Raw genomic sequence first — 27,411 nt, 5'->3', positions numbered from 1 at the left:
GCAGGAATTTCATCACTTCCACTAGCTTTGTTCATAGTGATGCTTCCTAAGGCCCGCTTGATTTTGCACTCCAGGATGTCTGGCTTTAGGGGAGTGATCACACCATCATGATTATCCTGGTCATTGAGATCTTTTTTGTATAGAAACAACTAGCTTTGTGCATTTTAAGGTAAAACTGAGTACTATGCCTCATTCATATGTACATTTATTTATTCTCTTGTTGATTCATCACACTTTCCACTCCCCATTTTTTGACTGCAAGCTCTGGAGTTAGCAGAAGGGACTCCAACCTCACCCTTTAGTATTGCTTAGGCTTAACTTAAGCTACTTTCATGTTGTTGTAAATATTAAATTAAGCTAATGAGGGTATAGTAATTAGCACAGACTCTGGTATGTAGTTTCTTTCCATTTATGTTGTCCTCTTTCCTTATCACTCAATGTATTTTACTGGCCAAGAGGTGACATGAATGAGGATTTTGATCTCAAGGAGGTGAGAATATCATGACATAAAAGGAAAAATGCAGAGTTTTAATACCATAGAGAAAGCAGAGACTCAGGAAGAGGTATTAATTTAAGTTATAACTAACAAGTTAGAAGAAATGAAGTCTTAATGTCGTTTTGACTTCTGCTCTGCATTTTTTCACCTGCATTCTCTTCCTCATAGAAAGAGCCTAGACACAACCAAAACCTTTTCAGACCCTATGTGGTTCTCTATAATTTTTTTCTTTAGTGAAATAAAATTTCATGTGTTATTTAATTAAACTTCATCAGAGTTGACATATTTAAAACCTTCAAGCATAGTTGGAAAGACTCTTGATTGAGTTTCAATTAGACAGTTTCACTGTTCAGTTCAGTTCAGGTCAGTCGCTCAGTTGTGTCTGACTCTTTGCTACCACATGGACTGCAGCACGCCAGGCCTCCCTGTCCATCACCAACTTCCAGAGATTACTCAAACTCATGTCCATAGAGTCGGTGATTCCATCCAACCATCTCATCCTCTGTTGTCCCCTTCTCCTCCTGCCTTCAATTTTCCCAGAATCAGGATTTTTTCAAATGGGTCAGCTCTTCGCATTTGGTGGCCAAAGTATTGGAGTTTCAGCTTCAGCATCAGTCTTTCCAATGAATATTCAGGATTGATTTCCTTTAGGATGGACTGGTTGGAGCTCCTTGCAGTCCAAGGGACTCTCAAGAGTCTTCCCCAACACCACAGTTCAAAAGCATCAGTTCTTCAGTGCTCAGCTTTCTTTATAGTCCAACTCTCACATCCATACATGACTACTGGAAAAACCATAGCCTTGACTAGATGGGCCTTCGTTGGCAAAGTAATGTCTCTGCTTTTTAATATGCTGTCTAGGTTGGTCAAAACTTTCCTTCCAAGAAGTAAATGCCTTTTAATTTCATGGCTGTAGTCACCATCTGCAGTGATTTTGAAGCCCCAAAAAATAAAAGTCAGCCACTGTTTCCACTGTTTCTCCATCTATTTTCCATGAAGTGATGGGACCGGATGCCATGATCTTAGTTTTCTAAATGTTGATCTTTAAGTCAACATTTTCACTGTCCTCTTTCACTTTCACCAAGAGGCTTTTTAATTCCTCTTCACTTTCTGCCATAAGGATGGTGTCATCTTCATATCTGAGGTTATTGATAATTCTCCCAGCATTAAATTCACTGTTTGTAGAATTAAATTTTTGCCCACTGTAATATATAACGAGCTTCCCTGGCAGCTCAGATGGTAAAGCGTCTGCCTGCAACACGGGAGACCCGGCTTTGATCCCTGGGTGGGGAAGATCTCCTGGAGAAGGAAATGGCAACCCACTCCAGTATTCCTGCGTGGAGAATCCCAGGGACAGAGGAGCCTGGTAGGCTACAGTCCATGGGGTCACAAAGAGTCAGACACAACTGAGCGACTTCACTTCAATATATAACCAAGGAAATGATCAGTAACAGAAAATCAGTATTTAAATGTTTTAACTACTTCGAGTTCTCAATAAACAGCTCTATAAATATGATTAAGGAATCTATATTTCTCAATTCATATTTCTTATATTCAAATCTCAATTTACAACTTACTGACTCTCAGAATGTTGAGCATGCCAGCTGCTCTTTGTCTCGATATTTTCACCCATACCGTGGGCATGGAATTAAAATCAACCTCAAAGATTTGTCATGAGGCTTTACTAAGACAATATGGGGAAAATACACTGAAATTTTCCTAGATCATTTTAGACCAAGAAATTTTAGCTATTATTATTGTCATCTCATTTCAACTATTATTGATTAAATATTTCTTTTTGTGGCAGTGAATAATTTCCCTATTCCTTAAAAAACTTGATGCCACTAAAATATTGGATTGATGGAAGATTTTTACTTAGAAAAGTAAGTTGTTAGCATTTTATTTTTCTTTTATCTTAATATTTCTTTTTTTATATTGAAACTACCCAATTTTGGAAAAAACTTGCTGCTTACTCTATTCATATTTCTTTTTGACTGAGATATCTTTTTGTCTTGGCATCATAGGTAGCCAGTTATCCTATTTTTGCTAAAAAAACAGACAAGCAGTCTTTTTCCACATGGTCCATCCTAAACAAATGTTAATTAAACATGAAATCCTTTTCCCGTTCCATAACGATTGATTCCGTGTTCTCTTAACCAGCCTTGCAAACCATTAAGCCTTCTTGCCAAACTAATTTCCCATATTTTGCAGTTCATAGTCACCTTAGTTAAGTTTCATATGTCCTTCATGTATAAAATGTATGCACAGATACATACACACACAGCTGATTCTTTGTGCTTTTTTGCTATTTTTTTATCACAGACATAAAGATAATTTTATGACTGCTGCACAAAGCTAGGGACATTTTTTAACAATAGAAGCAGTTAACAAATTTTATGAGAGCATGCTACATCTTACATGTCTGCACTGTGACACGTACATTGTAACAGACAGCATGATACACATGTAATTTTTTCTTTATCACACCATTCAAGGAAAAGACTTTAATTTTACATGATGGTGACTCTGCAGAACAATTTCAATTTTCTAACTTCACTGGGAGATAAAAATCACGATGATGTTATTCAGCATGTGAGTGTCATGGCCCATCTCATTTGTACACTCCCCTCATTATCCTTCCCATATTCATTACAGAATAAAATGAAATAGGATAATGGGTGGAATTGGACATGGCATTTATTCAAACATTCTTGAGCCTGTGAAAAATAACTAGGTAGAGCAAACTTTGTTTGTTCTTCTTAATAGATTTTCTACTTTTGTGGGGAATTGTTTTAATTAAAAGAAGTTCCAGTTAAATTTATAAAACATCTTTAAAACATTTGGCAGAATGATAATTTATAGTAATCCGATTGCCAATCATAGAAGAAACACAGTGTTTTTTATTATATAGTGCTATACAATCTGTGCTGTTATATCCAATGCAATGATATATAGAGCTCACTTCAGCAGCCTGGGTTTATCTGCTTCAATGCAAGATTTCACACATGGCAGATTGCAAATTATTATTGTGCAGCTTTATCATATAATCAGCTACCATTATCACATAGTAACCACATAGAGCTATATTTCAAAATGGGCTTCAGAAAACAAAACAAAGTAAAGCAAAATTTTTCACTGAAGCAGTTTCTGAACTGTAAGACACTACCCCACTGCTATCATTTAAATGATTTATTTTAGAAAACCTTAGCCTTACAGTAGTCTGTATTCCAAATATTGTTTTAATCTCAAATACATAGAAGAATTAAAATTTACAGTTAAATACTGAATGGAGGGTCTGGATGAGAATGCCACCCATGTAAAATTCTAACCTGTTCAAATCAAGAAAAGGGCTCATTTAAATAGAAATATGTTACTCTTGATATTCCAATAAGGATTTTTATTCATATGGATTAAATTTTCCCATTGAAAAATAAACACCCTCAACAAATATACTCTGGAGAAATTGACTATAACAGTTCCATTTTACATCAGCTCATTTCCAAACCAGGTGTATAAAAGCACTGACATAGAAACAGCCAAATGATTTGTTGGTAAAAAAATTTATTCTTAGAAGAGTTAGAGAGGAAACTCCTTGAAAAAGACTGTTCAGTTCTTCAATCATCTTTTCATGATACTTACTGCCCCCTGCTGACTCATCGCAGAAATATACCATTGCTTTCTTTTGGAAATTTACACAAATGCTTTGAGTAATTAAGAGCATTAGAATAGATATATTCATTAAGACGTGGTATTGTATACACTTTTCTCCTCTAATTTCTATGTGAAAAGTGATAATTTCTTATCTAAGTTTTGAAATGCCATATTTGACTTTCCTTGATCTGTTGTCAACTGATTTTTCAGTATCCTCTGTTTGACCCAATTGATTGCTCATATTATAAATCCAAAATTAATGAAACCATAACTAGAGAAGACTACTTGAAGTGTGAAGATCTTATGGTTTTAGGGCATTTGAGCAAGATTTACTCAGGAATTCAGACATATATTTTGATTGACGATGGGTGTTTCACGGTGTTTCACTTTCAACAGCCTCTTGGACATGATCTTCTATGGAACAAGGGTTATAGATATACGCAGTAGATGTACATACATAGCACATTTTACATGACTAGTGAGAAAACCAATATATGTGTTAACTAATATTCGGAAGGGCTTCCCTGATAGCTCAGTTGGTAAAGAATCTGCCTGCAAAGCAGGAGATCCTGGTTCAATTCCTGTGTGGAGAAGAGCCACTAGAGAAGGGATAGGCTACCCACTCCAGTATTCTCTGGCTTCCCTTGTGGCTCAGCTGGTAAAGAATCTGCCTGCAATGTGGGAGACCTGGGTTTGATCCCTGGGTTGGGAAGATCCCCTGGAGAAGGGAAAAGCTACCCACTCCAGTATTCTTGCCTGGAGAAATCCATAGACTGTTTAGTCCATGGGGTCATAGAGTCTGACATGACTGAGCCACTTTCATTTTCTTTCAATATTCAGAAAATGATTTACTTCACATTTTTCAAGTAATGCAGAGAAATAATCAATTAGATAACTCCTTTTCTGATTATTTATGCCATTATCTAGTAAATTGAGCAGATTGGGGAAAATTAAGCTTCCTTATTATATTTTAGATGAGGATTAATAAAAATTTTTATTTTCTACAGAGTGACTAATCTGTAGAATACAGCTTATTTCAACCACACTAAAGAGTTGTTATAAAAAGAAAATATCCAAATTCAGGCCACAAGTCTATGTTAGAAGAGAGAAAGTGTTCTACAAAATTACTGTTGACACTTTCAATAACTAGGGCCCAGGAGAAATTCACACACAAAGTAATATTTTAGTAAGGCATCTGAGGAGTCAGTCATCATTTTTAGTTGAGAATTTAGCTACTTATTCCCTCTTTGCCTGAACTGCCAACCACAATAACTGTGTTTCACTAACTAAATGAAAACATTTGCTAATGACAATGATCTTTGAGAACATTTATCCTCATAGTGTCCTCAGCTATTTCACTTGGAAAGCCTATGAGAATATGTTATTAAAAACATTAAAAGGAAATAAAAGCTCAACCAAAAAATGGGTAATAATGCATTAATAATTATTAACTTATAGGGAAAATAATTATTTTTATTTACTTGTATTTCTAATTAGATATCTTAAAATAATGCATATTCTATAAATTACAAATTTTAACATGATTAAATATTAATAAGTAAACATCCAAATTACAGTACAGAAAATCATATTTTCCTTAAATGAGGTAACTGGCATTTACTTATTGCAAACACTGGCAAAGAATTATAGAGATTAAGTAAATGCATAACAAGGAATTAAATAATTTTTATATATTACAATTACTATATTAAGTACTATTTTTGTTTAGGCAAAACACACAAATTAGCAGAGCACTACTTGCCAGAGACAAATATTTGAACCGTATCAGATGATACAGCATGTTATGATTCAGTTTTTCTCATTGAAATTAGGAAGTATAGTACTGCCTATTCTATGCTTATAATCAAAAATTCTGCCCAAATTTATTAATTAATCTTGAATTACCCAGTTAGAAAAGACTAAGAAGGACTGATGAGAGAAAAATCTACAAAAGTGTAGTATTTAATATTTAACGTTACTGAACTGAACTTGGATCTGTTCACTGGCTTGGAACGGGCCAATCCACTGACACGGGATTTTGGTGAAGGAAATTACAACCATTATTGTGGGGTGCCCAGCAAGGAGAAGGGGCAGCTTATGCTCAGAAAACTGAACTCTCCAGTAGCTTTCAGGAAAGGATTTTTAAAGGCAACACTGGGGTGAAAGTTGCAGGATGCAAGGCTTCCTTATGATTGGCTGGTGATGAGGTAAGAGGATATTTCAGGAATCTTAATTATCAACCTTCTTGTTTCAACCAATTTGGGGTCTATGTGCTTGTGTTTAGCATGTAGTCACCATCGTCCACCCAGGTGGGCACCTTAGTTTCTGCAAAACAACTCAAAGATATGCAATAAATGATTATGTGTATCCCTTGAGAAGGAACTAGAGCTGTTTTATTGCTAAGATACCATTCATTTTCATGCTTGACTGCTTTTCCTTTGTTTCCACATTCATTCATTTACCTATTTAGTTAACTGCTTGAGTCTGCTCATTGGAACCCAGGGAAGGCCTGGGCGTTTAAAACTTTTTTCTACAAACAAGAAATGGGGCACATGGTAGGGCTTTTGGATTTAAGAGGGCCCAGCAGGACAAGAAAGGGAATAAAGTTTTGGATAGAGAGGCAAATCAACTCAGCCGGGGAAATTTTTTAGGGGGGACTCTTTCACTTATCCCAGAATCCTCTTAAAAACTGACTTTTTCTTTAATGTTACCAATTAAGTTTGCTCTACTTAAATATTGATTACTAAATTATGTATATGTGTGTGTGTATAAATGGAACATGTTCAGAATATTGAAAGTGATTGATTTATATATTTCCTTTCTAGATTCTGGGCATTATATAATATTTTAGTATTTTCTATTTTACTCAACTAACTCCTTTTTACTTGATGAAAGAATAGATGGTAAACTGAAAGCAGGTGCATAGCTTTCTTGAAATTAATTTCAAACTATTACTTATTTTTTAGAATATAAAAAATGAAATGTGAAATGAAATAGAAATTTGGATATAACTCTCAATAAATATGCTGAGAACTCAAAAGTGGAAGCAAAAAGTGTTTGTTGAAACAATTTTGCAGTAATTTATTGTCTGGGTTCAATCCCTGGGTGGGGAATACCCCTTGGAAAACACAAGGGCTACTCACTCCAGTATTCTTGTCTGGAGAATTCCATGGACAGAGGAGCCTGGTGGGCTACAGTCCTGGGGTCACAAAGTGTCAGAGTCAGACACAACTGAGTGAATAACACACACACAAAGCTAATGCTATCTACTTAGTAGAATATTTAAAGAAATCCTATCTAAGCCCTGATATGGACATTAAGAATACTGGATTCTAATATTGTCATGGTTTTCAATGTTATAACCTTTATAAATCATTATACCCTATGATTTCATTTCCTTATCTGTAAATGACGGAAAGGGCTAAATGCTTTTGAAAGTCACTTCAAGTTATATATTTCATTGATGAACATCAGTGAGCTTCCCTAAATGATCCATCTCCTAACTCCCATTCCCATAAATTCGACTAATCTGAATAAACTCATTTACTCTTCAGAACAACCCTATGAGAATGGCAATTATCACCATTTTACCAGGGAGAAAACTGATATTCAGAAAGGGTAATAGGCTATTTGAAGTTCATATAGATGATAAACGGTGGAACTAGCTATCTACTTTTAACAGTGGAAAGCAAAACACTGTCAGTGAAGTAGCTTTCTCAAAGAGATTTTTATGGTAGAGGATATTTTTCTAAGAACAAAAAATACTTACATAAGTGCATCATTACTGTTACACTCTAAAGGTTGTTCTGTAGTTATTTTCTTATCTACACATAGATAGACTTGCATCACTATATAAACAAATAAAAATTTTTGAAGCAAGCTTGAAAAAATAGATTCAGCAAATTATTTATAGACTTACACATTTAAATAATATACCTGTTAATTTGCACAATATTTCTGCAAAAGTTTAACAATAAATTAATTCAATGAAATAAAAAGTTCTTGGATTATTTACATTGATTGAATTGATCTAAACGGATTAATGATTAAAAAAGATTCCTTGTGGTTTTGTGGTTTTCAGGAACTGAAGTCAGGGTGGAACATCTCTCTTGAATATATGGACTTTGCTGTCTCATCTCATAGAATTCCTCATTGTTTAAATTATTTCTGTCATTTAATGGATTTTCACTTAAGAGTAGAATCTCATTACACCAAATTGCAACCAACCTGAAATTTTACCTTTTAAAATAGTCTTTTCTCATCATCCCTGACTGATCTTCTCTAAATTTCCACTTCATTTGCAATTCCCTTTTTGGTCACTGAAGATCTCCAAAATGAAGTCCAGTTCATTTTATGGCTCATTATCAGTATTTCCATAGCACTGTTATTGTCACTTACGCCAATGACCTTTGATGGCTTCGATTCACTCTTATCCATAAGAACCTTGGAAATGCTACAGAGAGATGATTTGGACCCTTTTCAAAGCACAGACTAATTTTATTCTCATGGAAAGAAATCTCAGGGGTGTGGAGGAAGAAAAATAAATTTCCCTCTACATTTCTAGGTTTATGGCTGAGACTCTCTGTAATAAAAGACAGATTAATGAGAAAAATGAACAGAAATGTAGTAACATGTGCAGGCTTCCTAGGTGGCGCAGTGGTAAAAAAAATCCACCTGCCAAGCAGGAGATGAAAGAGACACTGGTTCGATCCCTTGATCAGGAAGATCCCTTGGAGAAGGAAATGGCAACCCACTCCAGTATTCTTGCTTGGAAAGTTCCACAGACATAGGAGCCTGGCAGGCTACAGTCCACAGGGTCACAAAGAGTATGACATGACTGAGTGACTGAGCACGCATGCATACATACCTCCTGTATACATGGGAGAAACCCAGGAAAACTAACCCTCTAAAATGGCCCAAGTCATGACCTTAAATACCATTTTCAGCTAAACACAAAAGAAAGATGTTGTTATGGGGACAGTAAGTTATGGGAGGTTATCAGGCAAAGCATAGTAAACAAGGATGCGATTGTCATGCAGATTTAAATACTTGCATTCTCCACTGATATATTTCTAGAGAAGTCATCCGCATCCCTGCTTAGAGAGGGGAAAATCCTTACAAATGGAGATTTCCCTTATATAATAAATGCAAATGTCTTTTGCTAAAGGGTAATTTCTACTTGGTCTTCAGAGCTGCTTCTGTGTCTGTAAGTTTTAAAAATAACCAGCTCAAAATAATCTTAATGCCAAAGATACATATTTCAGGGTGGCAAATTCTGCTCCTCTCCAGTTGATCAAGAATAGCACTGCCTTTGGAGAGGTGATTTTTTTTTCCTTCTTTTCTCCTTAGTGCTAGAAGAATTTAAATAAAGTCCCTATAGGTTTGTGTTTTTTTTTGTTGTTGTTGTTTTTTTGGCTTGATGGGTGATTTTTGTTTTTTATTAGTTTTTGCTTTGATTTTTATGCATAACCTAATGGAGATTGGAGATTAAGTACCCAGATAGTGCTGAGTCAGGTTTACTTCAAAATTATTCAGCTCTGTACTGTTTTTCTAAATTTCCATAGAACATGTTTCTCTTTTAATAGTGTTTTGTTGTCTCTATCAGTTTCAGTAATTTCACAATTAGACAAGTAAAATATGTGAACTCTACTCACTCGCATCACTTTAAAAAAAAATATTTAATTTACATGGTCTCACCTGCAAAAGTTAAAATACTAAACTTGGATAGAATTTTTTTCATTACTCATGTCAACATATTGCTGATTTGATTATGAATACAGAAAAATTACATCAGGGTTACAAACCTATGTAATTGATTTTACCAAATATTGTGTTGATATATTTAAAAAATATTGGAAAAATCAAGTCATTACCATTATTGTTTGAACTAGATAGATTTCATAGTTGTACTCCTCACAAAAGCCTGTATATGGTATGAATTAAGTCTCCAAACTGTTAGAAATTCAGTTTGATAGAAATCAAAAAAAAAATTTTGTCATGTTTTTAAAAAGACCAGAACATTCTTCTCTGCAAGATGTTCTGGAACTACACAAAAATTTAACTCAACATCTTCTTAACAGAATTATTTACTGACTGGCTTTTTTACACATTTATAAGATGGAAAAAAGGAAGGTCCTGAAATATAAAATTTCTAAAGTAAATTCTAAGTGCTAAAGAAAACATTAAAGTTTGTTCAAGATAATTTTAAAGTTTGTTATTATAACTATGTTGTTAAAAATAGGCACCATATATAGTAACCAGAGGGCCTTACTATTCTCTTGAGGTTCACTAGACTTTAGATTTTTCTTTCTAACTATAAGTGCCTGACATCCCTTTTCTTAGAGCATTTACTATAGAAAATTTCAATTGTAAGTTATTTCTCTGACCTTTTTAAGATAGATATAAATATTCTACAGTGCAAGAATGTCTTTCTACAGGATCTGGGACCCTCCTTTAGAAATGTAATAATTAGGAAGGTAAGGCCCCCATTCCCCATTCGCTGTGGAAGAGTAGGAGCCTCACTTTGAGAAACACTGACTTAATGTGAAAGTCGCTCAGTCGTGTCCGACTCTTTGCAACCCATGGACTATACAGTCCATGGCATTCTCCAGGCCAGAATACTGGAGTGGGTAGCCTTTCCCTTCTCCAGGGGAGCTTCTCAAGAACTGATTAGCAAACATCAATAGACTAATGATATAGATCACTCTTCCACAAAGATCTCCAGTACTTTTCCATTCATCCACCTAGAGTTTAAAAGTCCTTCTACATTTCATTTCAGTGCAGTTGAGTTTAATCTCTCTTCTCAATAGCCTTGACCGCTATTGCAATAATTTTTACTAGATTCTTTCTTGCCATTTTTAACACATGTCCAATACAATTTCCTTTTGACAGCTCAATGATTAATTGATTAACCTGAAATTTTGACTCCATGATAATGTTATATCAAATATATCTGGCATATCCTAAAATATGCACTCCAATTTATTCATATTCTTCATCTCAGAAAGCAACATTCTGATGAAAAATCTCAGGAGCCAAACCTCACGCAATTCTGATTAAATCAGAGCCCCAAGATGTGTACATAGCTCTCTTCACAGTTTTCCACTGTTGTCTCTTATATATTTGGTAAACCACATACGGTTTTACCAGGAAAATATTTCTTGTATTAAAAGCATATACAAAATGCTCTCTCTACTCCTACATTCTTGCTTTTTAAAAAGGATTCTGTTTATTTCAGATTTGCTGTTAGAACACTTTTTTGATGTGTTTTACACTTTACATTTTGACTTCACAACAGGGAACAGCTTATTAGTGGGTGGTAGAACTGAGATCCAGACGTGACTGAGCCAATATGTATATATCTGGTAACTTTAGCTCTTTTTCAGGCTGGAATATATTGAGTGAAATGACTTGAAAGTCACATATACATGAAGTAAAGGAAGAAATGTGTGAGTGGAGAAAGGAGTATATGTTGCCAACTTACCTGGGGCCCTGTATTTATTTCTGTCATTGACTTGTAGATAGATAACTTATTTCTGTTTCTCTTCTTTAGTCTTTCTGAAAAATAACAATAAAAATATTTTCCCCCTTCACCAACTGCTTCCATAAGGGATATTTCCAAGCAATGTTCGAGAATCAAACACACAGACAATTAACCAGCATTCATAAGAACTTTTTAGCACATGTCAAATTCATTCAACACAAAACTTTCAAACAGATTGACATGAATATAAAAATGTTTTGCCTAATTAATGCAACTGCTCCAAATTTCAAAAATTTCCTTTTCACATTTTATTAAATATCAGTGGATCCATATTATTAATCATTACTTATACAAAAATAATTAAAAAGTGCAAGTCATCAGGCTATCATACTAGATAGCAGAGTGAGAATACCAAAGACAAAACCAAACAAAAATCAAAGCAAATTTTAAAAAGCCTTAACTGTTTTGAAGATGCTTATAAGATAGAGGGGAGACAAAAAGCTGGTTACAATAGATACAGGAACAAGAAGACAAGAATATTTATAAGGGCTAACTAACATAGGCTGAAGAAAGTCAGGGACAAAAATGATTTCTTGAAAGTGGTGAATTTTGAAAAGATGAATAAGTTAATTTATGTGAAGAATGCAGAGACAGCCTTCCAAATCCACAGGCAGTGCACATAAAAACTCAAGAGATGAAAATAGGCTGCAACACACTTTAGGGTTTCTCAAAGATAGGGCCTCTCCTGGAGGACCAGAAGCATCAGCATTTCCTGGGAACTTCTGAGAAGCAATTAGGAAGGGGCCCAGAGCTCAGTATTTTAATTTAACAAGCCCTCCAGGTGATTGTTGTGCATACAAAAGCTTTAGAATCTATACTGCAAACTTTGCAAGTGTTTGGACCACCACCACTTTGATGAAAAGAAGAACTGCCTCAAGTTCCCAGAAGTTCCCAGATTCTGCTGTCACTGATGCAATTTATCTGACCTTGGGACATTCTCTCTCTCTTTTTTTCTTTTTTTTCCCAGCAGCTTAGCAAATTTTCCTAGAGCTCAGAGTTAGTTCAATGGAAGATGTGAGTGGTTTGAGCCACTGAGTTTCAAACACTTCTTTCTAGCAAGGCCCTTCCTTGATTAGAGAGCTTAGAATTTTGCTGATCTAACCCCTTAAATAAGGTGTTGTTGTTTAGTCTCCTGGTGATGTCTGACCCTTTGCGACCCTGTGAACCGTAGCCTGCTAGGCTCCTTTGTCCGTGGATTTCCCAGGCAAGAACAGTGGGGTGAGCTACCATTTCCTTCTCCAGGGGATCTTTCAAACCCAGGGATTGAGCACGCATCTCTGGCAATGCAGACTGATTCTTTACCACTGAGCCACCTGGGAAATTCTTCAACATAGAGAGCTTTCAGAAATGTAAAGACTTTTTGGGAGCACTTTCCATGGTGTTTTCAGTCCAAGTAGACTAGATACTAAGCATATATCTGCATGGGATGATGCTAACTGCTCTGCTTCTCTGTTTGTAGGAGTGCCCAGTAGCTCCAATATTCTGCTTGTACTGAGTGGTATATTGCATGGTACCTGAAAGTGTCTGTACCACTCTTTACCTAACACTGAATGTTTTGCAACTTTGAAATGTTAAATAATGATTCAGAAGAGCAACAGAAGACTCAAACTAATAGAAAACTTAAGACTTCCATTGATGATTCTTTGATAATGCCAGAAATATCAATAGATCAGTATTTTATGAGCAAATGCATCAGAAGAAAAGGTAAAAGTTAAACAAAAACAACTCTATAAAACTAAGAATTCAGTTAGTAGGTAAAAGCCACAATTAAGTAGAATTAGAACATAAACTAATTTTTACATATCTGACATAACATGGCAGATAGAATTGATAATATCTCAATTCTTTAAATATAAACTTACAAAGTAATGATATCAGAAATAGAAATGGGACAAAGTCAAATCATGGCACTTTAGATAGTATCCTTTATGAATCACAAAAATACATAAAGGTCTACTAAAGTCAATTAAAAAAATAGTCATTTTAATGAAAATAAGCCAAGGATGATAATTTTCTTTGAGATATTTTCGTATTCAGAAATGGCTTTGATTTAAAATTAGTCAAACATGCATTAGAACAATACATTTCAAAGCCAAGGATATTCTTTTGAATATCAGTTCCATTGTTTGTGATTTCTGTCTCACAAAATTTTGGAAATAAAATGAGATAATATTTGCAAAGTGTATAGCCTCTGTTTTTCCTGATACATCAATGTATTCAATATATATTAGTTCTCTTCCCCATGTTTTACAAAACTATTTCTGTGATCTAAGACATTTCTGTTCTTGGCCACCGTCTAGTTTCTTATTGCTGCTGTAGCAACTTACCACAAACTGAGTGACTTAGGACAATAGAAATCATTATCTTACAGTTCTAGAGGCCAGAAGTTCTAAAATCAAGATGCTGACAGGGCAGTAAGCTAGAGGGAATCTGTTTCCAGCTTCTAGAGACCATTTGCATCTTCAGATCCATCTCTCTGACCTCCTCTGTTGTTGCATCTCCTCTTCTGGTTGACTATTCTGCCTTCCTTGTTCCATCATAATGACCCTTGTAACTATCTTGGGCTCACTGAGATAATTCATGATATTTTCTCCATTTTAGGAGCATTTATCACATCAGCAAAGGCCCTTTTTGTACATGAGATATCACATCACAGTTTTTGGAGATTAGTACATGGACATCCCTTGAAGATCATTATGTTGCCTGCTGCTGCTAAGTCGCTTCAGTAGTGTCCGACTCTGTGCGACCCCATAGATGGCAACCTACCAGGCTCCCCCGTCCCTGGGATTCTCCAGGCAAGAACACTGGAGTGGGTTGCCATTTCCTTCTCAATGCATGAAAGTGAAAAGTGAAAGTGAAGTCGCTCAGTCATGTCTGACCCTCAGCGACCCCATGGACTGCAGCCTTCCAGGCTCCTCCATCCATGGGATTTTCCAGGCAAGAGTACTGGAATGGGGTGCCATTGCCTTCTCCGATTATATTGCCTACCACGGGCCAACTTAAGAATTTTTGACAAGTGTCAAATAACTAATTTAAAATAAAATAAAATAAAATTTTCATACCTGAAAATTTCCCTTCAGTTTGAGTATTAAGAGACTAGGAGTACAGTTATTTTTATTTGTGGTAAAAGTATTAATAATAATATTTTCATTAAAAAACCAAGGAAGCAAATTTAACACAACACAGTTTTCAGATACCTAAAATAGAAAAGCCATACTAAATAAGGGAAGACAATTTTGTCTCTAAAGGCATTTCACTGGAAAAATATCCAGATATTTGCAAAGATTTTCTGATTTGTATAATAAGAGCAATTTTAAATGACTTGCAATATAATCTTAAAGCACTCTGAATTCAAGATCATTGAGGAATTTTCTCTCCGCATAACATTTCAGCAGAGAAAATAATGTATGTGGTACTATTATAACAAAGTGTATATATAAATATATATATATATATTTTTTTTCAGTTCTACCAGTTTATTGCCATAACCCATCTCCCTCCACCCTCATGCACACATGCTCAGTCATGTAACCCCACGGACTGCAGCCTGCCAGGCTCCTCTGTCCATGGACTTTTCCAGGCAAGAATGTATATTTTTACAGCTGTTGTATGGTGAGAAATACTGTGCAGAAAGTGTAGATCTGGAGGAAAAAAACATATATTTGAACAGCCTTAGCTTTGTGCATTTTTAGTTCATGTTAAAGCACACATTTGTAGCTATTGTTTCTGAATACTATGCTTACTTTAGGTCTAAGTTGAGATTACTTTAATTGTAGTTATGTTTATTTCTCTCAAGGTTTAAATTGAAAAGATCTCACTCCTAGACTATTTTAACTTTTTCTAATCTGAACACCCAATATCCCAATATTCTGTAAAAAATTATTCCTATTGGATTGCATATATGTGTATATGTAAGTAATCATATAGGGCTAATTATAACATTTTATATATATATATATATATATATATATATATATGCATATATAAGTCTCAATAATCTGATTGCCAAACATTAAACAGAAGCAAATTCATAAATAATCAGACACAGCAGAAGAAAATGTAATTGAGGAAGTATGGCAGTTTATGAGATAGAATGAGCAACTTATTCTGCTTATAAGAAATCAAAGGGAGCTTTATAGGGAATGTTTACACAGCTTCAAAAATGCAGAGAGAGATAACAAGGAAGAATAAAGAAGATTTTTCAGGAAAGAACAAGTTCAATATCATGGAGATAAAAAAAGACATGGTATCAGGACAAAAAGCAATCTGGTTAAGTCTAGAGTAGAGGGTCAAGAAAGCAACAGATGTGAAATGTTTATAAAGGTAGAGGGTTATTGGAAGAACTTGTCTGAAATGTTATAAAGCTTAAACTAGACTTTAGAAGACAGTAATAATAATAGTGAAAGCAGTCTGGAGGATAAATTGGAAGTAGGAATTTAAAACTCTGGAGTGAAGATAACCACCTTAAAGATTCTTGGCAATTGCAATAGGGATATGGAATAGAAATATCTTAATAAGGTTATGTTTTAAAATATAACCCTAAATTTAATTGGCTTTGTTAGGTTGATAACAGAAAGACGAGCGTTTGAGATAGTTGAGATTCCTGTCTTAGAGGAATGGTGATTACACTTATTGAATTTGTATAATACTGAAAGAAATACAGATTTGGTGGGTGGGTTAGTGTTAGGTTCTATTTGAGCTACATCAAAATTGAGACATTTTGAGAACTTCCAAATAGAAATATTGAATTCACAGGTATTATAGGTCTAAGCTGGTAGTAGTGATCAGGAGTTACCAGTGTATGTGTTAAAATAATGAATTGGATATAATGGCCTAGGAAAAATATGTACAACAAGAAAATTAAGAATAGAATTTTGAAGATCACAATGCAAAACAGAAATCATTGGAATGATAGTTATGTTAGTTACAGCAAAACCATATTCAGAGAGAAACTATTCTGTTTATTCTCCATTTTTTAAGCCTGTTTTGAAACTACATTGTACAATTTAATAAGCAACATTCTAGAATTAGGGAAACCTAATTTGAAAGCACACTGAAATCTCTTTAAGTATAAATGAATACATTGACAGGATATACAAAGTTTGAATACAACACATCCCTGAGAAAGTATACAGCATTTTCTGCTGCTTTTCAGCAACATCACTATTTGTTAAAATTCAGGACTAACCCTATTTCTTTCCAAGGAAGCATTATCTGCATTCACAAGTATCTAATTTTTTTTATAAAATAAAAAAGCTGAGATAATAATTTTCCCCTCAACTATTTCCCCCTTATATCTGATGTTTGTGTATCTTCTAAAATGCTGCTGATGTGTGTGAATCAGGAACAATTTTGTTCTTTTATTCTTAATCATATTTTCAAGGGACTGATTTTTATCTATTTTTGGCTTAAAAAATAAAATCTTAGATATAGTGAAGCTTTTTCAACTTCTGTTTATAAAAACTGCATTTTTCTTACTGTTTTCATTTTTAATGGAGAGATATTTATAACTTTCTATGTTCTATCTTGAATAGCTAATTTGACTTTCTTTGCCTACATTAATAACGTAAATTTTGCAAATGATGATTTAGCCATTTTCCATACATTTCAGTGATTGCAGCCATGAAATTAAAAGATGCTTACTCCTTGAAAGGAAAGTTATGACCAACCTAGACAGCATATTAAAAAGCAGAGACATTACTTTGTTGACAAAGGTCCATCTAGTCAAGGCTATGGTTTTTCCAGTAGTCATGTATGGATGTGAGAGTTGGACTATAAAGAAAGCTGAGCACCGAAGAATTGATGCTTTTGAACTGTGGTGTTGGAGAAGACTCTTGAGAGTCCCTTGGACTGCAAGGAGATCCAACCAGTCCATCCTAAAGGAGATGAGTCCTGGGTGTTCATTGGAAGGACTGATGTTGAAGCTGAAACTCCAATGCTTTGGCCACCTGATGAGAAGAGCTGACTCATTGGAGAAGACTCTGATGCTGGAAAAGATTGAAGGCAGGAGGAGAAGGGGACAACAGAGGATGAGGTGGCTGGATGGCATCACCGACTCAATGGACATGAGTTTGGGTAAACTCCGGGAGTTGGTGATAGACAGGAAGGCCTGGTGTGCTGTGATTCATGGGGTCGCAAAGAGTCGGACACCACTGAGTGACTGAGCTGAACTGAAACATTTCAGTCTACATTACTCAGTTTTTTCCTTTAAACATCATTATTCATATTTTCTATATAAATATTTTTAAAAATATTATTTTTATTCATTCAAAAAGTCCGCTGTGTCAAATAGAAAGTTTACTTTGAAAAGTGCTTTTGGTGAATTGCCTGGAGGTCCCAAGGTGAAAAGACTGATTTGGCACTTTCACTGTCAGGACAAAGTTGAACCTCTGGTGGGGAAACTAAGATCCTGCAACCTCATGGTCAAAAAAAATAAATAAATAAATGGTGGTTTTGGTTTTCAACATACATGAGTATTTTACATTTTAAAAATTCATTTAGAAATTATAATTTTTATGTAAAACATTTATTTAACTAGCCCATTGAACATAAAAGTGGAGATGTGAAATGTGAGCAAATAGTAAAGCATGTGAAAGTGAAAGTGTTAGTAGCTCAGTCCTGTCAGACTCTGCGCCCCCATGGACCGTAGCCAGCCAGGTTCCTCTGGCTGTGGGATTTTCCAGGCAAGAATACTGCAGGGTGTGGCCATTCCCTTCTCCAGGTTATCTTTCCAACCCAAGGATCAAACCCAGGTCTCCTGCATTGCACACAGAGTCCTTACCACTGAGCCACCAGGAAGGATTTCCATATCACTTAGTTCCATTATGTTGGTTGAATTAACCTTATTCTCTGTTTAAATTCACATACATATGGCAACCTACCCTATATTTTTGTCTAAAAAAATCCCATGGACAGAGGAGCATGATAGGCTACAATATAAAGGACTGCAAAGAGTTGGATATGACTGAGAGACTGAGCATGAGCATTCTTGTTTAGGGTGAAATAAAGATAATGTGTTAAAGAATGCCAATAAAATTAGAAATCTATTGATTTCTCTTTCTTGTGGCCGAACTTGTCTTTAACTGCATGCCTCTTAATTTGGTGTATTGAAGTTCAAGCTTGTTTGGTAGTCATCACCGATTGTGCTTCTCCTATTATTTTTGCCTGATATTAATATTGTTGTCTATTCCTTAATTGCATGTAGAATTTTATAAGGTATATCTTTGGCTTTAAGTTCTTAATCTAATTTTTTAGAAGCAGACATTTTCTCAATTTCTTATTTTGATACAATCTTAAATGTTTGCTTCATATAAACAGAATTTAAACCATAATGTTTTGCCATATCTAGTGTATGTTTTTATCATTTTTGAATTTTCTGTTGTATACATAATTCTGAAAAGATTTAGAATATATGTATCCTTGTTTTTAATCCAAACAGCCTTTAGCTAAAAATTTGTTTTGCAATGTTTTTAGAGACATATTGTTCTAATCATAAATACAAAAACAACTTTTGACTTTTCAAAAGTTTTAATTTGCTTTGTTTTATAATTAGCTTTTTATTTTAAATTTTTTATTTCCTTTTCATTCTGTAACTAATATATGACAACTATTTAGCATCATTATCATTCTAATGTCAAATAAGTTTATTTATTTTCCTGTATTTATCTTATATTACAGGCTTAATTGCTACTATTTTTTTTATCATGACTTTTTCAATTTTAAGATATCCATATTAACTTCCTAAAGACTGTGGTGCATTTTTTGGTGAGTTTTAAAAATATCTGAGTAATATATTTTTTCAAAATTTGAAAATAATCTTTGTTTATCTCAAAAAATAAAATACAACTGTTATGACATTTTTGAATGACAAACTTGTTATTACTCTACGATTTCTGCCTTTATTTACTTATTTATTCTTATCTTGTGTTTGCTGTTGTTTTGATAGTTGTTTCCATATTTTTTTTAATTCTTCCCCACCAGGTTTAATTTTTCTTAATCTGGACCTTAATCTGGTCATTAATATTTCTGAAATATGATCCAAAGGTAAATGTATTGGTCTGCTTCAGGCAGTCTCTCTTATAGATGTGATGTTTGCTTCTGTGCCTTTTTTATTCTCATTTCAGGAATAAATAGCTGCCATATACTGGACTTCTAAAATATTTATAATACATTTTTTGTCATTTTCTATGTTTTATACAATTTTTCTGTTTTCTCAGATTTTATCTTCCACATCAGCAGTTCTATGTTCTATATTGCCAAGTCTGCCCAACTAGAATTTATTTCTGAGCAAAAATATTATTTACAGTAGCTCTAAAATGAAAACAACTAAAGTGTCCTTCAACAGATGAGTGAATGAAGATGTGGAATATATATATAGGAATATATATATATATACATATACATATATGTATATATAATGAAATACTATCAGCCACACAAAAGATGAAATTGTGTATGCTAAATGAAATGAACTAAGTAGAAAAAAAGAAATACTATATGATTTCATTTATATGTGGACTATAAAAAGAAAAATAACCAAAACAAAATAAATGAATGAAACAAACCTAACAAAAGCAAACATGTAGAGGAGAAGGCAATGGCAACCCACTTCAGTACTCTTGCCTGGAAAATCCCATGGGCGGAGGAGCCTGGTGGACTGTAGTCCATGAGGTCCCTAAGAGTCAGACAGGACTGAGCGACTTCACTTTCACTTTTCACTTTCAGGCATTGGAGAAGGAAATGGCAACCCACTCCAGTGTTCTTGCCTGGAGAATCCCAGGGATGGGGGAGCCTGGTGGGCTGCCGTCTATGGGGTCGCACAGAGTCAGGCACGACTGAAGCGACTTAGAAGCAGCAGCAGCAGAGGGGAAGGAACCAGGTAGGGAAGACAAAGAGGTGATGATCAACCACATATGACCAGTGGAAACTAAATGTTTGATGATGAGCATACTGTTCTGTACACAGAAGTAGAATTTTATACAGATAAAACTTATGTAATGTTATAAACCAGTTGCCTCAATAAAAAATAAATTATAACAATTTTAAAATTAAAACCAAAAGCAAAAAAAAATTAAAATGTGCATACAGAAAAATGAACCCATTGTATATAAAATTTATAGGATTTTCACAATGAACACAAGGCTTTCACTGAAGGTTTTAAGTCCCTTGTGGTATTTTATTATTCAATCAGAACCTGATGTCCTTTTTATGTACATTTACCTATCTTCTCACCTACCTACACTGATATATATGTTAAAGTTATATCTCCTGTTGCAATTTGTTAGTTGATCATGTTACATCCTACAAGATAATAGTTTTCTGAGTATATGGCCCAAAATTATGTTGATGAGCTGTGCCACAGGCTCTTATAGCACTCTGTATTTTCATAATTTATAGCACTTATCACACTTGTGTTTCTTCTTTTCGTGTACTGCCCAATCATACATTATGCTCCATGAAGGTGAGTAGGAGGTGAAGCTCCATTATTTTTTACTGCTGTATTCCCAGTGTCCTTAAGCGCCTTGAACACAGCAGGCACTCAACAAATATTTGGAAAGAAAAACAAAAAAGATGATTAAATAAGCCAGAAAAAAAAAAAGGAATAAAAAGAAAAACTAAGGAGAGAATTTCTCTACTGAAAGTAGTTGTCAATTAACAATTTTTATGTATTTATCAGTCTTGGAATGACCATTATCAAGGCATAATAGAGTGTGAATAAACTCAAACCCACTTTTATTGCTAAGCATCCTGATCCATTTCAAAACAGAACAAGTTGTATTTCTAGCCAAGCTTAATTGTTATGGCACAAAGAAAAAAATAATCATCGACCCTTAATTATGTCTAACTGTTATATCATAGTCCAGTGCTTTGTTTACTTCACTCGTGTGCTCATAGGTTTTTGCAAAAGGAGTGGGAAAAAAGAATTAAAAATTTTATAGCCTGTACAATATTAAAAAAGAAATGTTGGCATATCCAAAAAACTAGATATTTTTTGACAGTTGTTTTGTTTGCATGAAAAGTGAAAGTATTAGTCCCTCAGTCATGTACGACTCTTTGCGATCCCATGGTCTGTAACCCGCCAAGCTCCTCTGTCTGTGGGACTCTCCAGGCAAGAATACTGGAGTGGGTTGCCACTGAAGTAGCCATTTAATAAGAAGGCTTGTTCTCTTTCTTTTTGTGAGCCCTTAAACCATGAAAAGTATATTTCAGGCAAGTGTAAAAGAATAAAAAAGATGAATTTTTCATTCTTTTAAATGCTGTCTGAAGTTAAAAGACACAAGTAGCTATGTGTGAAATACTTGGGTCAGTTTTCTGGATACAGTGATCAATCAGCGGTTCAAAAAAGATGTGACAATTTAAGCCTGATAGTCGGTACCATTCAGATAGTTTCTATCCATACTGATTACAGAAACATTTCTTGGACCAACCTGCATCCTGCTGACATACAAATCAACTTGCTATTTCGTTTTCTATTTTCTCTAATTCAGTGTATACAGGCACAAATTGTCTACCTAAGTTTTCACAAGTGAACCTAACAATAACTTTTGCTTTTAAATTATGAATAAACCAAATGGGTTCAAGTTAGATACATATTTTTGATGGCATGAATTTGTTTACTCTGCCATTAAAAGATAATATAAACATATAAAATATGTCTAAAACTTTATGTAACTATTGAGGGTTTCCCAGGTGGCACAATGATAAAGAATCCACCTGCCAATGGAGGAGACCCAAGAGACGCTGGGCAGATCCCTGGGTCAAGAAGATCCCCTGGAGAAGAAAATGGCAACCGACTCCGGTATTCTTGCCTGGGAAATCCCATGGACAGAGAAGCCTGGCGGTTTACTGCATGTGGTACAAAGAGTCCAATGTGACTGAGCACTCACAAGCAAACAACAAAAATATGTAAATATTATAAATTTATTTTATTTCAAATTATTTAAAATCCTTCATCCACCTAATATACATATAATTTTACACCCCCAAAGTTGGTCCTTTTAAATAGTAATCAGTCACTGTTACCTTTATTCAGAATCAAAAGCCTGAAACACTATAAAATCACTCTCTCTCAAACTATTTCCAAAATTAATTATTTATGTATTTTATTTTGCTTTTACAAAAGGACATTGTATTTTACTTAGTATTGTATTGCAATTATTTTCTTTCTAGTTCTGTGAATATTGCTGTAAATCTCTTATGTTTGTAATTTCTTAATTTCCTTTGTTTTATAATTTTAAAAAGGTCCGTTATAATGTGGTTAACATTTTTTTCTTCAAAATTTAAATCACTAGTTATTCTCTAATACTATAATTGCCAGAGATAGTGTCTTATATGTAAACCTGGAAATGTTCACTTAATTACTTCCATGTTTATAGAAGATATAATGGATGATTAATGCTTGGACTGCTGTGAAACAGGCTTTGGAAATCACTTAAATAACTATCAGTTAATACCTTGGGCCAAAATCATTAATGGCTCATATAACTTGTAAATGATTCAAATCATTTTTTTCTACAAAGATTTAGCAAAATAGTAACAAAAATGTGCTTCAGCTTAAAACTGCCATTTATTTTATTGAGGGCATTGCATAACTTAAACTAATTATGATCCTTAGTTTTAGATAAATGAATTGCTAAGCTTCCTTTTGGCTCTTAAATGTTCTTCAAATCAATGTGCTAGGTAAACTTTAAATGACCGTATTTTAAAATTTCAAAATATTCTTTCTCATATGCAAATATTTCTGTTCTCTCTTTGAATTACCTTGTTTATAGTAAAAAAGGAATGCCATGATGTACGTAATACAGGCACCAATGGTCAATGACATAAAATTTAACTGAAAAACTACAACTTAATTTTAGAGGCATTTGGTATGAAGATTTGTTGTTGTTAGCTCAGTCATGTGTTCGATTCTTTTACAACCCCATGGGCTGTAGCCCACCAGGTTCCTCTGTCCATAGAATTTTCCAAGAATACTGGAATGGGTTGCCGTTTCCTACTCTAGGGAATCTTCCCAACCCAGGGAAAGAATCTGTGTCTCTTGTGTCTCCTGCGTTGCAGGGCAATTCTTTATCGCTGAGACACCAGGAGAGCATTGTGAAGATACTATAATATTTAACACAAAACTGGAAGGAATAATTCCAGTGAAGTCAATGACTTTGCCATGAATCAAGAATATCTGATTAAAACGTAACTTTTCCTTTGATAGGTTACATCTAGATACTTATCATAGCATTAACACCAAAGATGTCATAGCATTAATGGCAAAAACTGAACTCTAATAAAAACAAAAGAAAACAGCGAGATTGAGGATTATAGAATTGGTATAAATAAGAATGTCATGGGAAGATCTTATTTGCTTCTCTTGTGTTTGTTTGTTTTTTTTTTTTTTCCCTTTCTGTACAGACAAAGGACATCTTTTGTATTTCGCTATAAAAAACTCGGAGAAGGCAATGGCAACCCAATCCAGTACTCTTGCCTGGAAAATCCCATGGACGGAGAAGCCTGGTAGGCTGCAGTCCATGGGGTCGCTAAGAGTCGGACACGACTGAGTGACTTCACTTTCCCTTTTCACTTTCATGCATTGGAGGAGGAAATGGCAACCCACTCCAGTGTTCTTGCCTGGAGAATCCCAGGGACGGCAGGGCCTGGTGGGCTGCTGTTTATGGAGTCGCACAGAGTCGGACACGACTGAAGCGACTTAGCAGCAGCAGCAGCAGAAAAAACTAACTTGCTGATACACAATTGCAAAAGTGTCTTAAAAATTATAATGCACAAATGATTTTTGTTAAATTAATAATACACAATTTTTAATCAATAGTGCCTCTATCTTATATTTCACAGTCTTCAGAAACTCCCCAAAGTATTGCCTTATTATTTCTTATTATTCCTACTAGAGAAAAAGTAATCTAACAAACTAATAAGCTATTTTTTTTTAATATCTGAGAGTTTAAATGATGATGGTGTTAAGGGGATTTGCATTTGAAAAGTTGAGACCAATGTAACTGTTTGCCACAAATAATGACTCTAATGGCAGAATTATAGGCATAGTTAAATAAACAGGCTGCTGCTAAGTCACTTCAGTCTGTCCGACTCTGTGCGACCCAATGGACAGCAGCCCACCAGGCTCCCCCGTCCCTGGGATTCTCCAGGCAAGAACACTGGACTGGGTTGCCATTTCCTTCTGCAATGTATGAAAGTGAAAAGTGAAAGGGAAGTCGCTCAGTCGTATCCGACTCTTCGCGACCCTCAGACTGCAGCTTACCAGGCTCCTCCGTCCATGGGATTTTCCAGGCAAGAGTACTGGAGTGGAGTGCCATTGCCTTCTCCGAAAATAAACAGGAGAGGTGTTTTAAAATGGTGATTATGAGTCTGAGTGAACTCCGGGAGTTGGTGATGGACAGGGAGGCCTGGCGTGCTGCGATTCACAGGGTCACAAAGAGTCGGACACAACTGAGCGAATGATCTGATCTGATCTGATCTGATAAACATTTAAAAGTTAGAAAATCATTTGAAAGAAAGTTAAATAATCCCATAATTCCACTTGCCAGAGATAAATCCTATCATTTTGGAATAATTTATTCCTTTTACAAAAAGATGATCAGTGAGAAGGAATATTTTTGCTTTTTTGTTCTCATTGTTGATACTCCATTGTGCAAAGAGTAAAAAATATATTCAAATGCTGTAAATCTATCAAGGACCTCTGTCCAAGGTCTCTGATTACTATAAAAATTGCACCACTAAACCCTTATTTATCAGGAAACAATTGAAAATTTGAAACAAACCCTCGATATTTGAATTCTTGTCCAATATCTAAGGAAGTCTATTAAACTCTCTTTCCCCATGATATCCTCTTCTTAGTTCTTTTTTCTTTTTCTTCCACGATGCTATCCTTCAATGCTCTAATTCCTTCAAAATCATTATTTCCATTGAGCAAACTCCAGGAGATGGTGAACAACAGGGAAGCCTGGTGTGCTGCAGTCCATGGGGTCCCAAAGAATCAGGCATGACTGACTGGCTGAACAACAATAACCACATTGTGTTCTCTGAAACAAATAAATACAAGCTGTGGCATCTTTTAACTGTAGACAAAAGTCGTAAAGTGGAGGTGGTTCTCCCCTGAAGCACTGTAACTTTGAAGGGTTCTCGATAAAAATCTGCATGTCCTCTGTGTTGGGAGTTGGGATGAAGGTCCTATTCAGTATCAAATGCCACTTGACTGTCATCTGCTCCACTGGATCATGTTCTCTGGATATTTATAGGCCAATGCCACTAAATATTCAGATCTCTGTTTTTACTGAGACCTTAGTTCTGCTCAGCAATTCATCTTCATTGTCCTCCACATTGTTCCATCTCATTCTCCAGAGAATTATATTTCATTGTTTACTTTCTTCAAACCTTAGATTCCATCTCCTTTCCTCTTGCCCTTGCAAGATAACCTGACTTCCAAATTTAGAGAGAAAAAAACAGAATTAACTTTTGTGTTTGTATATAAAACCTAAGACCCTCACATAGAGGAAGGAAGTCCTTTCATTTCTCCTTGTTTTGGTTTTTATCACAATGGAAAACGTTGACTCAGTTTGCATGGAGATCTCCTTCATTCCTGTTGTCTTACAGATGCATGCTATTATACCCCATTGCTCCGTTTCTTTAGGCTTTTGTATTTTTCATGAACTTTAAACACTCCGAATTTGTTTAAAAACAAACAAACAAACAAAAGCATTGCTTCATTGCCACATTTCTGTTGCCCACTGCTTCATCTCTGTCTCCAAACAATTTCACTGCCTCCATCTCTATCTTTCACTGATTCCTCAACTCAAAGTAATCTGACTTCTTTCTCTGCTGTTCCACTGCAATGTCCTTAAGTTGTGCAGTGACTTTCCTACTGAGGACTCTAATCACTTCTTCATCCTTAGTTTGTTTGACTTCCTGGTGCAGTTGGACATTCATTTTTTCCTGAATCATTTGCTTGTCCTCCATGATTCTGAAAAATCTTGATAGCCCTTCTGTCTCTGTATTCACTATTTCTCATGTTGACATCTCCTTACTTAATATTATCTTCCAAAGCCAGACCTTCTTCTATTTTCCTTCTATATTCTTTGTCCCTGGGAGATATGTTAATGACCAGTCAATGTCCACCATCATCCCAGGGAATGGTGCTTCTCCATTAGAATATCCAGGAGCTGGTTGTCTCAGAAGCTCCTCAAATTCAGTTTACTTATAATTGGATTCACTATCTTTTCACAAAACCTATTCATTCTGTGCTTTGTTTTTTCTTTTTTTGGCTGCATCACACGGCATGTGGGATCTTAGTTCCCTGACAAGGAATTGAACTCATGCCCTGTAAAGTGGCAGCATGGAATCTTAACCCCTGAATTGCCAGGAAAGTCCACTTTCCATTTCATCCCATAAATTGCTCTTGACTTCAGCACACCAAATTAGTTAAGAGTCCTATATATTCTAATTCTACATGTTATAACTTCATTTACTTGTCTCCATGCCCATAGTTACCACTATTATCCAAGTATACATTTTTTCCCTATGACAACAATCTGCTTAGTGACAGTTTTTTCTCTAATCTTGCCTGCTTCCAAGCCATCTGCCACATTTTAATGAGTGATCTTTATAGAACACAAATCTATCTGCCCGATTAGCAAATCTTAAACCTTTCAACAACTTCTACTTGCTCTTAAGACAAAGAACAAAGGCCCTTCTTATCGCTCCAAAC

Source organism: Bos mutus, chromosome 24 (assembly GCF_027580195.1).
Source record: "Bos mutus isolate GX-2022 chromosome 24, NWIPB_WYAK_1.1, whole genome shotgun sequence".
Classification (NCBI taxonomy): Eukaryota; Metazoa; Chordata; class Mammalia; order Artiodactyla; family Bovidae; genus Bos; species Bos mutus.
The sequence above is the reverse complement of the archived record's forward strand: the minus strand, read 5'-3'. Positions refer to the sequence as shown.